Consider the following 15673-nt stretch of genomic DNA (forward strand, 5'->3'; position numbering starts at 1 on the left):
TTTGTAGAGACAGAGTCTCACTGTACCGCCCTCGGTAGAGTGCCGTGGCATCACACAGCTCACAGCAACCTCTAACTCTTGGGCTTACACGATTCTCTTGCCTCAGCCTCCCGAGCAGCTGGGACTACAGGTGCCCGCCACAATGCCTGGCTATTTTTTTGTTGCAGTTTGGCCAGGGCTGGGTTTGAACCACCCTCGACATATGGGGCCGGCACCCTACTCACTGAGCCACAGGTGCCACCTGGAACCATTATCTTAAGTGAAATATCTCAGGAATGGAAAAATAAACACCATGTGTTCTCACTAATAAGTGGGAGCTAAGCAGTGGGTACACATGGTCATAAAATGATGTAAAAGGTATTGGTAACAAAGGCGGGGAGGTCAGGAGGGAGGAGGGGAAGGAGGGGTTACCACTATTCTGGTGACAGGCACACTAAAAGTCTTGCTTTCAACATTATACAATTCATCTGTGTAACAAGAACACAGGTATTGCCTAGTATTTTGAAATTTAAAAAAAAAATTTTTTTTTTTTTTTTTTTGCAGTTTTTGGCCAGGGCCAGCACCCTACTCATTTGAGCTACAGGCACTGCCCTAAAAATTATTTTTTTTAAAAAACTGATTCCTGTAGCTCAAATGGCTAAGGTGACATGCACCAGAGCTGGCAGGTTTGCATCCAGCCCAGGCCTCCCAAACAACAATGACAACTACAACCAAAATATAGCCAGGCATTGTGGTGGACGCCTATGGTCCCAGCTATTTGGGAGGCTGAACAGGAGAATCGCTTGAGCCCAGGAGTTGGAGGTTGCTGTGAGCTGTGATGCCACAGCACTCTACCCAGGACGAAAGCTCAAGGCTCTGTCTAAAAAAAAAAAAAAAAAAAAAAAAACTGATTCAGGAAGAAGACAAAGAAAATTATTCTGTAAAATAAAAGAGACTTTTTTAAAAAAAGGATGGTGAAGGGACTGTCAAATGAGAATTCTATATCTAGTGAACATAACCTTTAAAAAAAAATGAAAGCAAAATAGAGGCATTTTCAGATAAACAAAAGCTGAATGAATCTATTGCCAGCATATTCGCACTATAAGAAATGTTAAAAGAAATTCTTTTTTTTTTTTATTTTGTGGTTTTTGGCCGGGGCTGGGTTTGAACCCGCCACCTCCGGCATATGGGACTGGCCCCTTACTCCTTGAGCTATAGGCGCCGCCCCAAGAAATTCTTTAAGTTGAAGGGAAAATAATGCCAGACGGAATCTCTTTTTTTTTTTTTTTTTTTTTTTTACTTTTTTTGCAGTTTTTGGCTGGGGCTGGGTTTGAACCTACCACCTCCAGCATATGGGGCTGGCGCCCTACTCCTTTGAGCCACAGGTGCTACCCAGATGGAATCTTTTAACAAAAGGAAATAATAAAAATAAGAGTAGAAATCATTGAAATGGAAATCAGCCAAGCCATAGAATAAAACAAGACAGCCAAAAAATAGATTTTTCAAAATGATTAATAAAATGTATCCACCCTTAAAAAACAGGGGGAAAACACAAATTACCAACATCAGGAATATTACCACGAAGCCTGACGATATAAAAAGATGGTAAGAGAGGCTGGGTGCAAGAGGCCAATGCAGGAGGATTGATCACTTGAGCTAGGCAGTTTGAAGTCAGCCTGAGCAAGAGTGAGACCCCGTCTCTACTAGAAATAGAAAAACTAGGGCGGCACCTGTGACTCAGAGGGTTAGGGTGCCGGCCCCATATGCCAGAGGTGGTGGGTTCAAACCCAGCCCTGGCCAAAAACTGCAAAAAATAAAAAAAAATAAAGAAAAACTAACCAAAGGTTGTGCACCTATAGTCCCAGCTACCTGGGAGGCTGAGGCAAGAGGATCACTTGAGCCTAGGAGTTTGAGGTTGCTGTGAGCTACGCTGAGGCCATGGCGCTCTAAGACAGCAAAGTGAGACTCTGTCTCAAAAATAAAGATGTTAACCAGTTTGACGAAAACATTTCAAATTGTATATAAAACCAGCACATTGTACCCCATGATTGCATTAGTGTACACAGCTATGATTTAATAAAATAAATAAATAAATGAATACATTTTGGCTCAGCTATGCAAAAAATAAATAAATAAATAGAGCTTGGCACCTGTAGCTCAAGCGACTAAGGCACCAACCACATACACCAGAGGTGGTGGGTTCGAATCCAGCCTGGGCCTGCCAAACAACGACAACCAAAAAATAGCCAGGTGTTGTGGTGGGCGCCTGTAGTCCCAGCTACTTGGGAGGTTGAGGCAAGAGAATCACTTAAGCCCAGGAGTTGGAGGTTGCTGTGAGCTGTGATGTCGCGGCACTCTACCCAGGGTGATAGCTTGAGGCTATGTCTCAAAAAAAAAAATTTTTTCTTTTTTTTAGGGAAAAGCTAGCATTTTCCACAAAGAAATTTATCCAGATATAAAACTCCAGGACCATGCAATGTTGGAGGATGAAATAACCATTCTCACACAAACTTTTTCAGAAAACAGAGAAAGATAGAACATTCTTGAACTTGTTTTATGACATAACTCTTCCTTTTATTTTATTTCCTTGCTTATTTTTTATTTCTTTGCTTTTTGTTGTTGTTGAGACTGAGTCCCACCCTATGTCCCTGAGCAGAGTGCCATGGCATTGTAAGCTCACTGCAACCTCAGACTTGGGCTGTGGGCATCCCACTGCCTCAGCCTCTGGAAGCCGCTAGGATTGCAGGCACTCACCACGGTGGCTGGCTGGGCCTTTTTGTATTTTCATGAGTTGGGGTCTTACTCTTGCTCAGCCAAGTCACGAATCCTGGGCTCAAGTAATTCTCCTTCCTCAGCCTCCCACAGTTCTGGGATTACAGGTGTGAGCCACTGTGCCCAGCTTTATGACATAACTCATACTAAAATCTGACAAGGACATCATGAGAAAAATAAATTACAGACCAATGTTCTTTGTGAACACAGACACAAAAGTCCTTATCCAGAATATTACTAAATTGAATAACATACATGTACAAGTGCAGCTTATCCCAGGCATGCAAGGTTGGTTTAACATTTGAAAAATAATTCTTTCTTTTTAAATTTATTTAATATTAAATCATAGCTGTGTACATTAATGAAGTCATGGGGCACCATTTTTTTTTTTTGAGACAGAGTCTCACTATGTCACCCACGGTAGAGGGCTGTGGCATCACAGCTCATAGCAACCTCAAACTCTTGGGCTTAAGTGATTCTCTTGCCTCAGCCTCCCAAGTAGCTAGGACTATAGGCGCCCACCACAAGGTCTGGCTATTTTTTGGTTGCAGTTGTCATTGTTTAGCTGGTCAAGGCCAGGCGAACCCACCAGCCTCGGTATATGTGGTTGTGCCATAACCACTGTGCTATGACACCAAACCTAAAAAAGAATTCTTATTATATAAATTACCACATTAACAAAATAACAAAAATCTTGTGGTCTTCTTTAAATGCAGAATTAGCATTTGTAAAACCTCAGCATCTGTTTATGACAAAAATTCCAAACAAACTAAAGTTAGAGGAGAATTTTCTCATTTGATAAAAGGCATCTATAAAAAACCTAAAGCTGACATCATACTCCTTAGTGAATGACTGAGCACTTTCCCCCAAGATCAGAAGTAAGACGGTGCTGCTGCTCTCATAACTTCTTTTCAGTATTTAATGGAGGTTTTGGCCAGAAAAATAAGGCAAGCAAGAGAAATAAAAGGTGCAGGAAGACCAAAGACCCCATTCTTGGCAAGGGAAAGCACCCCCAGAAAAAGAGGAAAATTAAAAAGTAAGCTGTGAGTGAGTTGGAACAAAGAAAATTCAGCTAGTTTACATTTAAGCCGGCCATTGCTAGCCAAGCTTTCTGCCTTTTCTGAAATTCTAGCCTGTTGGGGATACAGCTTACAAACACCCCTGCTGGGTCTGTGAGCACTCTGAGGAAAAATGGCCATAGAAGAGACTATGGTAAGACCTAGAAAGAAACATCAACTGGGTCATCTCCTGCCTAGTAAACAAGCAAAGCAGATACCCACTGTGGAGATTTGCATTTGCCTGGGGCAGAGATCAAGGGAGCAGCTCGAGCCCTCAGATATGGGCAGAAGAGCTTATATCCCTTATCGCAGAGGAAGATCCTCTGTGGTGGTAATGGAAGGAAAATTCCTCCCTCTCACGAATTCCTCAAAGGAGATTAATGCCAGTGGCGTTTTACTCCACAGGAAACTAGTGGAGTTTAACTCCTCCCTAGAAATCCGTCTGTGTGATCTCAAGTGGGAGGCTCTCCCAATACAAGGCTCAGATTTCAGATTTTTCAAGGCTACTCGAACCCTTAAAAATAACAATAGGAGCTGATATGCTCACTCAGAGAAACTGCTGGCCTCTTTGTTCCCTTCCTCATCTACCCTCTGGGCAAATGGACTCCAAGAAAGCAGAGTGGAGCAAACACTCGGTGCCATTGCTGGAATCCCACAAACGGGCAGTGGACCCCCGAGCTCCCGCCTTTAATTCTATTTGTGTCTCATGTCTCGGTCTTTGCCGTTGTTTCTAACTCTGTATTTCTTTAGTCAGTGGTGCCAGTTCCACAGGTCTTAGCGGACCCTGCCCCTGGGACACAGAGACACACGGACAAGAAACTGGCCCTTACTCACAGAAGATGTGATTGTGAACACAGAAAATCTTAAGGAATTCTTTTCTAGAAAAAAAAAAAAAAAGAAAAGGCTCTTTGGACGAATAAGTGAGTTTAGCAGGGTGCAGGTTATAGATACAAAAAGTAATTGTATGTCTCTGTACCAGCAACAATCGGAAAACTAATAAACTGATGAATAAACCTAATAATAAAGGATGCACTAAGTTTCTCCAAATGGACTTATGTTCATAAATTATAAGACTGAATATTTTCATCCTATCAGTTCTCTTCAGGTGGGTCTGTGGATTCTATACCATCTCAACCAAAACTGCAGCAGTTTCTTTGGAGTAGAAGTTGATAAGCTAATCTAAAATTTATATAAAAACACAAAAGACATGAAATAGTTGAAATAACTTTAGAAAAGAAGCACAAGTTTAGAAGACTTAATCCACGTGACCTCAAGACTTTCCATAGTGGCCAAGATGCTGTAGATGTGTAGACCCGTGTACCAAACAGTGTCAGAAACAGACCCGCTCTTGTTCCATGTATTTACTTTTTTTTTTTTGTAGTTTTTTTTTTTTTTTGCCGGGGCTGGGTTTGAACCCGCCACCTCCGGCATATGGGGCCGGTGCCCTACCCCTTTGAGCCACAGGCACCGCCCACCATGGATTTATTTTTGACAAAGCACCAGAAAAATTCCATGGGGAAAGTAAAGACTTCCTAACAAATGGCTCTGGAGCCACAGGAATATCACATGGAAAAAACGGGCCCTGATATGCAGCCATCAGCTGAGATGGATCAGAGCCCTGCAGGTAATCACAGCTTCTAGAATACTCCATGGGAGAGTACTTAATATCCAGAAGCTTTAGCCATAAAAGAAAAATATTTAAAATAGATAGTTTTGATTTAATCAAAAGCAAAATCTTCTGTCCATCAAAGACTGTCAACTTCTACTGTCCCTAGGATGTAGTCACCTCCTCCTCCATTTGCCTTTAAACAACTGGAAAACTGGACTCAATGTAAGAAACAATTGTTTTCAGACCTTGCGCTGTAATCCTTGCAGCAGGAGGAATCCCTTCTGAGCACCCAGACCCCTGCATACCTCAGGACTGCAGCCTTCCTCAGGGCTGCCGAGGCCTGGTGTGGGGTGTGTCCTGGAAAGCCATGGTCAGGAGCCACAGCTCAGTGCCACGAACTGAGGCTGTGGGGCCAGGTGGATCTGGGGCAGATTTGCATTTTTAGGGGGATTTGCTAAACTTGAGGCCCTAAGTATGGGAAGTAGGTGCCCTGCACCTGACTGGGCCAGTACCGGTGCTGAGTGTTGCTTTTCCCCTTAATGGGTAGACACAGAGTGGTGGTCTGGCCAGTGTCCTGCAGCCACCCCCAGGTGCCCCTGCTCCCTGGCATGACTCCCACATGGAGGCCAGCACCCACGCAGAGCCCCTGGCTCCAGACGCTCAGTGGAGCTGCTATTCTTAGCTGTAACCTAAGCAGCTGCCCATTAAAATTCCATTAGTTTTGAAGGCTCAAGCAGCAGTTGATATTTCTAATTATTGTGAAATTAAAATTGTCCCTGTAATTTAATGATAATTGCAGAGATGCCAGCTGGCACCCTGGGGTGCCACACTGTTCCCAGCACAACATGGAAAGTCTCTTGAAAGTTCTTTGAACAGGAAAAGACAAAGGCGTTTTGGAAAGTGAGGGAGGTGGGGGGTCAGGCACAGAGCTGAATCCCAATTTCGCATGTTCGTGGGGTCTGAACTTGAGCCTGTGTGCAGGACAGCCAGGGGCAGGGGATGCACGTGGGCTGCCAGGGTGTGTGGGGCTACAGACCTTCCAGCCCTGAGCTGCAGATAAGGAAAAGAGGGAGGGTCAAAAAATGGGGATTAACGAACTCAGCTGTAACACTGTGAGGAAAGTTCTAGAAGCTGGCAGAAGCCCTTTGTGAGGGGATTCTGGAAGCTGATGGGAGAGGTGCCTGGAGGCCTCCCCCTCCCAGGCAGAGCAAGGCGCCTGGGCTGTCCAGGCTCCCCGGCACCAGCCACCACCGCTGGCCTCCCTTCTCCTGACTTGGGGACCCTCGGCAAGCACAGAGGCTGGGGGTGCGTGGGCTGCTGCAGGTATCCTGTGCATGCCGATGTGACATCCACTGGGCCCTGGGGGTCACCCTCAGTCACTTCTGCCAGTGACAAGCCCTGCAAACTGTTAAGTCCTGGGGCTCTGCAGCAGTGGAGCGTCCTGTGTGCTTGGCACCACTGAAGTGCTACCACCTGGTGACAAGCCCAGGGTTGCTCTCTCTCTTTCTTACTCTTTTGTTTTTCTTTCCTAAGAAGCTTAGAACCAATTTGTTCCACTTTTCAAGCACACGAGTCTGTACTTACAACTCTTCACTTTAGGAATCATGTGGGGGCTCAGCCTCCCCTCACCGGCCCTGACCGCACGTCCTCCACTGTTCTTCACCATCACTGTGGTAGTAGCCTCTCCACTTCCACTTATTCATAAGGATTTTACAGCTTTTCTCACTATTATGAATGGGGTTTTGTCTATTTCAAACTGGTCATTACTAATTTAGAAAAAAAGGAATTTCATGTATTTATTTATGTATTTGCCTCTTAATTCTAGAACATTTAAAAAATACTTTTCTTCTGGGTATTCTGGTTTTATAACATCACTGGGAAATAGAGATCACTGTTGCATGTCTTTTTCTAATACTTACACCAGTCACTGAGTTCCTGTGTGGCTGGACCGAGTGTGGCAATGTGGATGAACAGGACTCCTGTCTCCATCCGTTTCCTGGATGTGCCTGTCTCACTCCACTGCCACGCACAACACCTGCTGAGGGGTGAGTGAATAACCTGTCACATGGCCCCTTCTATCCCTATCACGCCAGAAGCTTTTTCCTACACACATGACCCTGTGGCCCCTTCCCCATTAGTGAATCATGTGTGCCGCTCTCTGACGGTGAGGACCTCGCTCTTCTGGAGAACCCCTCTGTGGTCATGGTGCATTATATTTGCTACTGTTTTATTTAGAATTTTCAATTTTTTTTTTCATTTTTGTACTTTTAAAAAATCAGGTTTGGGTATTAAAGTTTTGGTTCATAACATAACATTTGAGGTAGGTTAGCATCTTGGGAAAGCATTTCAATAATATCTATTAAAATTCTGAATACATCTTCCTTCCTTTTGATCCAGAAATTCTTTTCTTTCTTTTTTTTTTTTTTAGAGACACTCACTTTGTCGCCCTTGGTAGAGTGCTGTGGCATCGCAGCTCACAGCAACCTCCAGCTCTTGGGCTTAGGCGATTCTCTTGCCTCAGCCTCCCAAGTAGCTGGGACTACAGGTGCCTGCCACAATGCCCGGCTATTTTTTTGTTGCAGTTTGGCTGAGGCCAGGTTCGAACCCATCACCCTTGGTATATGGGCTGGTGCCCTAGTCACTGAGCCACAGGCACTGCCCTTGATCCAGAAATTCAACATGCAGGAATTCATACCCCCCCCCAATTTTTTCCTATTAATTCCTTAAAAAATTAATTAGATTTACCACATGATCCAGCAATTCCACTTCTGAGTATACCAAAAAGAATTGAAAGCAGGCCAGGCACAGTGGCTTAATGCCTCTAAATTGCACTCTTAAAAATGGTAAAATTAGCCAGGTGCAGTGGCTTATGCCTATAATCCCAGAGCTCTTGGAGGCCAAGGCAGGTGGATTGCCTGAGCTCAGGAGTTCGAGACCAGCCTGAGCCAGAGCGAGACAAGGAGTTTGAGGTTGCTGTGAGCTACGATGCCACACTGTATCTGGGCAACAGAGTGAGACTCTATCTCAAAAAAAAGGTAAAATTTATATTATGTTTACCATAATTAAAAAAATTATGAGGAAACGCTAAGGACTTAGAATATTCAATTTCTAAAATGAATCATACAGTTCAAAGATTTATTATGTTGGACTGCAAGATGGGTGATGATGAAGACAGTGGGAGAGACATGATCATCAAAGGACAGAGACTCACACATTCACATTCAAGGACTCCAAAGCCCCTGGGTCGTGAAGAGATGTCCTTTTCTGCAGGTGGTGCTGTGACAACAGGTTATCTGCATGAAAAAATCCTGGGCCCTGACCTTATGTGAGCACCACTGTGGCAGGATTTAACTTTTCCTTTTTTGTTCAATGTTCTGTTCCCCTGGAGTTAAGAACTATTTGATGACACAGGAGGGTGTCCACAGCATGGCTATTTATTGAAGAGAAAGCCTGGAACAATACCCATGGTAAGAACCCTGTGAAACTGTGGTGCTGCACACACTGAGTGTGTGTCTGCTACTAACAAAGAGGGGTCTGTCCTCACGCACTGTCCACACGCAGTGACTGCGTGTGCACAGAGCCAACGAAAAGGCTTACGCCTCCCCAGAGCAGCAAGGTCCTGTCTCTGCAGCACAGTGGTGTGGACTAACAGGCCGGTAGGCCAGACACGGGTACCGGACCAGCCCCATTCCTGGCTGCAGGGCACGAGCGGCCTGACGCAAGATGGGCCACGGGACAGCACTAGCTCAGGTCTCCGACAGGATCAGGGCTCAGGCATAGGGGCTCCCAAAGAACTTGCCAAAGGAGCCGTGATTAGCTGCAAAGCTGCTGGGCTGCCTTTGTGGTCTCCGGGTGGGCTGTCCAACATGCAGATGCCACCCCTCCACCCAGCAATGCGAATGCACCAGCGACAGCTGTGAAGTCCTCTAACCCCAAGGAAGCCCCCAAATGTCACGTCTTTTCCTTAGAGCGTGCAGAGAGTGGCCACTCAGCCTCACGGGGAGGGCAGATCATCGTGTGCCCAAACCGAATGCCAGAGCTGCTGGCTCCTCAGTTTCTGGGGTCTCTCTCCTCCCTCCTCTGCCCAGCATGCGTGTGGCTATACTGAGCCCTGCAGTGTACCTGCTCCATTCTGTTCTCCAGGTCTGCTGTGGGGGATAAATATGACACTTACAGATGGTGCAGGGCAGGGGGACAGATGGAACCGGGCCGGCAGCAGCAGGGCTCACAAATGGCAGGGTTGGGACATGTGCTGATGGCCGCTGCATGCAGGGCAGGGGCTTGCCCCAGCACATCAGGCTCACCTGGGGTAGTGGTCACAAAGGGGTCGTGCTTGGTTGGCTAGGAACCCATGTCTGGGGTGTCTTCCCCACATGTGGCAGGTTTGGGTTTCTGTTCTGGAAGATCGGGCAGTCCCAGGACCTTCCAATTAGTTTTTCCTGCTGTGAGATCTTCACCTCCTAGGCCAGGGAGCCAAGTCCCCCAAGGGCCCCACTGAAATGGACCTGGGCAGAAAGAATCCTCCTTCCCCAGGAGCCCCACTCAGCATGACTCTGCGTGGGGACAGGTTGTTGTTGGCACAGAGCTGGCACCCAGAGAGCTGGGCGTTTGTCCAGCCACAGCCCACACTAGAGGCCTATGCCAGTTGGACCGTCCCTGTCCTCGCCCAGACAGGACACGTTTTAAGGACACCTCCCCCCCACCTTGGGGTGCCATGGCTCTGGGAGTTCCTGCCCAGGGCTTCCCAGGCGGTGCTTAGCATTAAGCTGCCACTCTTCCCTTCAGTTTTATTTCCCTCTAAAACGCTTATCTTCTAACAACCTAAATAATTTACTCATTTTGTTTATTGTTGTCTAACCCCACCCCCTCTGGAAACCCTTCAGGACCATAATTTCAGTCTGCTTTACCCCACTGTCCCTCGCATCTAGAATGCAGAAGAGAATCAGTAAACCGGCTGTTGCATGAAGGAAGAAGGGGGCACTTCTGGGCCCTTGGGGGGCACGGTGCACTCGTTGTCCACGCATCGACACCCAGGGCAGTGAGGAAGAACCCCCACGTGGTGGCCCTCCGCGGTCCTCACCGACGGACAGAGGCTGCCAGTATATTCTCTTCCAGTTGCTGTGCACACCCGCTGGAGTTTCTCTACCATAGTGCTTCTCAAATCAGGCCCACAGGCCCTGTTGAGCAGCTTTCACAGTATTCTGAACAACACCATTCAGACCCACTCCCTGACCTTCAACACTGACGGCACAGAAGCAGTGGGGGTCCCAGGGCACGCGTCTAGGGAGCACCAAATTCTGGCCGCCATCCCCATGCTTTGCAGCACACAACTGACCACAGGACAGAAGTGCAGCTGAACTGTGTCCTTGACAAGTACTGACACTAAGAATGATCAACTGTGGGGCGGTGCCTGTGGCTCAAGGAGTAGGGTGCTGGTTCCATATGCTGGAGGTGGTGGGTTCAAACCCAGCCCCGGCCAAAAAAAAAAGAATGATCAACTGTGCGAGATTCTTACACTTGAGTCCATGTCTTTTTTCTTTTTGCAGTTTCTGGCTGGGGCTGGGTTTGAACCCATCACCTCCGGCATATGGGGCTGGCACCCTACCCCTTTGAGCCACAGGCACCACCCGAGTCCATGTCTTTTTAAAACTCTGTGTGAGCACATGGAAAGGTGTGCAGAGCTTCTGTCCTATGCCGAGCTAAGGAGCACGCACAGCAGTTGAGAAGATGCAGTTACCGTTGTAAATAGGTTTTCCTGAAAGAGGAAACCTTGGACTGGACAGAAACCCTGGTTATTCAGCCTCAGGTACCCTTGCCCACATTTTCTTGAAAAAGAACAAAGTGAGCTTGTCCCTTCAGGGGGGCTCACAACCGAACGATAAAATTCAAGCTCTCATGCAAACACCAGAATTTTGAAAAGCTTGTGTCCCTCACCAGGATAGACAATTTCCCAACTTAAAGACTTTTTGGCTAAGATTTATGGTGCTATCACACCATGAATAAAGTGATTTTTAAATAAGGATCAACGAAAGCTGGGTACAAGGGCTTATGCTGTAATCCTAGATACTCAGGAGGCCCAGGCAGGTGCATCACGTGAGCTCAGCAGTTCAAGATCAGGCTGAGCAACAGTGAGACCCCGTGTCTACTAAAAATAGAAAAACTAGCCAGGTGCTCGCTTCGGCAGCACATATACTAAAATTGGAACGATACAGAGAAGATTAGCATGGCCCCTGCGCAAGGATGACACGCAAATTCGTGAAGCGTTCCATATTTTTAAAAAAAAAAAAAAAAAGAAAGAAAAACTAGCCAGGCACGGTGGCAGGCATCTGTAGTCCCAGCTACTTGGGTGGCTGAGGCAGGAGGATCACTTGAGCCCAAGAGCTCAAGGTTGCTGCAAGCTATGATGAGGCTACTACACTCTACCCCGGGTGATAGAGTGAGACTCTGTCTCAAAAAAAAAAAAAAAAGTTTAATGAAGTGTGTCAACATTTGGAAAATCTGCATAACTTGGTGAGTTGAGCCAAGATTTTCTAAGTCCTCAGTGAGCGACATCACAAAAGGATGGAGAAAGAGCAGTTAAAAATGCAAGGTGGGCCAGGGAGACAGTAGGCAAAGCTCACTGACGTGGTTCCAGATTCCATGTCACAGCTAACCCGAAAAAACCACCACTCCCCTGTCAAGTGTCGGTATAAAATCAAGGAGTAACATCCATATGATAATATTTGCAAAAGTTATTAAAATGTTCCTTCCTTTTCCAAACCCGCATCTGTGGGAGCCAGATTGCCCACACCCACTCCTCATGTTACGGTGGAAACACGGCCCACAGTGGCGCACAGGAGCCCCTGTGATCCAGCGGGCTTCTCCTAAGCCAGAGATTTGCACAAGTGTAAAACAACATCGCTTTTATAGCCAAAAAATATATATATATTTTTTTTGTAGTGACAGAGTCTCACTTTATGGCCCTCGGTAGAGTGCCATGGCCTCACACAGCTCACAGCAACCTCCAACTCCTGGGCTTAAGTGATTCTCTTGCCTCAGCCTCCCGAGTAGCTGGGACTACAGGCGCCCGCCACAACGCCCAGCTATTTTTTGGTTGCAGTTCAGCCCGGGCCGGGTTTGAACCCGCCACCCTCGGTATATGGGGCCGGCGCCTTACCAACTGAGCCACAGGCGCCGCCCATAGCCAAAATATTTTTGATTTGGAGAATATTTTTCACACAATTGTTATTTATGTTAACATGATGGGTTTATTACCTTGCAACAAATAGACAGTTTTCAAGTATTGCACGCTCCATGTCTAATAAAGCATTCTGACAGGTATTGGCAACCCTGGAGGCGGAGCCCAGCATCTCTCTGGCTTTGGGAGCTAAGGCCAAATCTCTGTGTGGGTGCCCCTGGCAATTCACACTCTTGCTGGATGCAGGAGTTCCTACTTCTTTCTAGTTTCTATTTTTGGAAATAGTGTACCTTTATTTATGGCATATAAACAAAAACAAAACCTTTCCCCAAAAGGCTACATAAATACGTGACTTCAGGCATCATAAGAAACGTGTTATTATATCTTTTCCTTGATATTAGTTAATTCCAATAAATACTTTGTTGGAATAATTTTCTCCCCACCAGTAATAGTGATGTGATTATAAAAACTGGGAACCCAGGAATGGGAAGGCAGCTCCTGGCTCCATGTGGCCAGACTCTAGTGACCAGCCAGAGTGGTCCCGACCCCTGGCGAGGCGGAGCAGTATCCTCACAGCAACTGGCCTTGGCCCTCACCTGTTGGCCCCATTCTTTTTTCAATGAATTTAAACATAATCTCACCCATTTTGAAACTAAAAATGCAGAGCTATTGAGAGTGTAGTTGGAATTACACGGAAAGAGGGAGGACGTCTCATTGGGGGCTTTCTCTAAGATGCTGTTTTTTGGTGCAAAGCCTGTTCTAGATTTCTCAGTGGGGCTACAGATTTTCATCATGTAGATCCTACGCCTTTCAGGCTAAATTCATTCCTGATATTCCACTGTTTTTAATCACCACTCTGAATGCTGTATTTATTTCTTCATTCTCATTTTTAACATGTTTAGGCTGATTTAAAGGCTCTTGATCTTTTATTTGGTTTTCTGGGAAAAAATACTATCTGAAAACAAAAGCAATTCTCCTTTCTGCATTTCTTCTCTTACTCTGCTTATTTTGTTTATTTATTTTATGCATTAGCTATAAATGTCAAAACAACATTAAATAACTAGTGAAAAGCAGCTATCTTTGCCTGATTCTTGGTTTGAGTTTTCAGTGTTAAAATGTTGTTTTACTGAATCTTATCAAATTTTCTTTACTTTTTTTTTTTGAGACAGAGTCTCAAAGTGTCACCCTCCATAGAGTGCCCTGGCATCACAGCTGACAGCAACCTCAGACTCTTGGGCTTAAGTAATTCTCCTGCCTCAGCCTCCCAAGTAGCTGGGACTACAGGCACCTGCCACAACACCTGGCCATTTTTTGGTTGTAGTTGTCATTGTTGTTTGGCAGGCCCGGGCTGGATTCCAACCTGCCAGCTCTGGTGTATGTGGCCGGCGCCCTAGCCACTGAGCTACAGGCGCACATTTACTTATATAGTCTTCTTTTTCTCCTTAATGGACTAACAACTAAAGAAGAAATCAGAGTTGTTAAGGATACACTGTTTAGGAGAAACCTGCCCCAGTGGACGAGGAGGGCCATGCCCTAGCCCAAGAGGATCGGCAACAGCTGGAAGCTTCGACTTTCAGTCAAAGAGAACCAGGGACCGGAGAGAGACAGAACCAGTCCTAAATGCAACTGTGAAAGCCACACGTGGGGTGTTGTGAGTGACACCCAGCAGTCCCTGATTCTAGGAACACAGAGGTTTAAAGGTGCAGAAATCAGCTACATCGTTAAGAGTTGCAATTGTGTTACCTCTCACTGGGGCTCTGGGCTTAACCATCTTGCTGGGGTCACAATCCAGGTTGGGGCTCAGGCACCAACCAGAGGTGCAACCCTCACGGCTGCTCCATTGGAGACATTGGGCAGCCTCAGTGGTCAGCAGCTGGGAGCAGGTGCATGTGGGCCAGTCACTTGTGTCCACACTGGGTTCCCACCAGGTGGGGTGGCACAGGAGCCCAGCAGGAGTACATGTGTTTGTTAGACAAATGACTCCTGGGTGGTGTCTCTTCTAAAAGGCAGACGGGTACCTAAGCTGGGGATCAGCCAGAACAAGCTCCCAAAAGTCAGGCCCATGACATGGGATACCACATCCTGTCTCTTAGAGCTGCCCACTGCTGCTCAGCAGGGTCTGCAGCTTGCTGGCTTGTAAGAACCAGCTGTGAGCTTGTCTGAGGAGGGACGACACTGCTGGACGTCCCAACCTGGCAGCTGGACACACTTCAGTGGACAACTTGCACCACTGGCACTGGCCAGGGCTCTGTCCCGCCACTGGAGCTGCTTGTTAAGTCACCAGACACTGCCTTGCACCTAAAGCAAGATGGATCGAGTCCACAGCTCACAGACTAGGGAGATCTCTGAGGGGGCTAAGGAGGGGCATGGGAGCAGGGAGAGTTCTGTGTACCCACCTCTGCCTGCTGGGCCGCACAGAACCACCAGCCTCTCCCTCTCACAGGCTGGGCCAGGGCCCCGTTACTCCCCTGCCTGGCTGACTTCAATGTCCCCTGGGGAGTCAGGTGAGCTGGTGCCATCTGGCCAGACCCCAGGCTCCACACCTCTCCTGGCAGCCAGAGGGAGCATTTCTAACCCACGAGTCAAACTGTGCCACCTGCTTGCTGAACACCTGCCACAAAACCTTTTTTGGGGGGGAAGTAACTTGCCTCATCCCAGGGAATAAATCAAACACACCTGGTCCCAGTATCCTTTGCAGCCAGGGCAACCAGTGAGACCCAGGGGGAATTCAGCTGAGTGACTCCTGGAAAGAATTTTCCAGCTGGTGAAAGGACAGGGTGGTGTGGTGAGCTTGTGGCTGCAGCCCTCCCGCAGCAGCTCTGCCCTGTGGATGTCAGACCAGAGCTGTAGCGGTTGAAACGTTCCCAACATGCCGGGCAACAACCACAGCTCCTTGCTGGGCTCTGCACAGCCTTCCGTGGCTGGGCTGCTGGTGGCAGGCCCTCCTTGCTGCCCTTGGGCTTGCTCTGGCAGCCTCCTCCTCTAGGCCTTGCCCTGGCGGTTCTAAGGCTGACCCATTCCTTCCGGCACTTATCACCATCTGTAGTTATTTTCCACTAACTGGCTTGTCTTCCCTGC

At 47.1% G+C, this 15673-nt stretch overlaps 1 non-coding gene across 1 annotated transcript; it reads left to right on the plus strand.

Moving 5' to 3' along the window:
- The first annotated feature begins 11586 nt into the window (after window positions 1-11586).
- On the plus strand, window positions 11587-11693 carry LOC128576177 (U6 spliceosomal RNA). Its single transcript, XR_008377282.1, has one exon. It is a non-coding gene; the product is annotated as a U6 spliceosomal RNA (small nuclear RNA).
- The last annotated feature ends 3980 nt before the right edge of the window (window positions 11694-15673 follow it).

Source organism: Nycticebus coucang, chromosome 23 (genome assembly GCF_027406575.1).
Source record: "Nycticebus coucang isolate mNycCou1 chromosome 23, mNycCou1.pri, whole genome shotgun sequence".
Taxonomy (NCBI): Eukaryota; Metazoa; Chordata; class Mammalia; order Primates; family Lorisidae; genus Nycticebus; species Nycticebus coucang.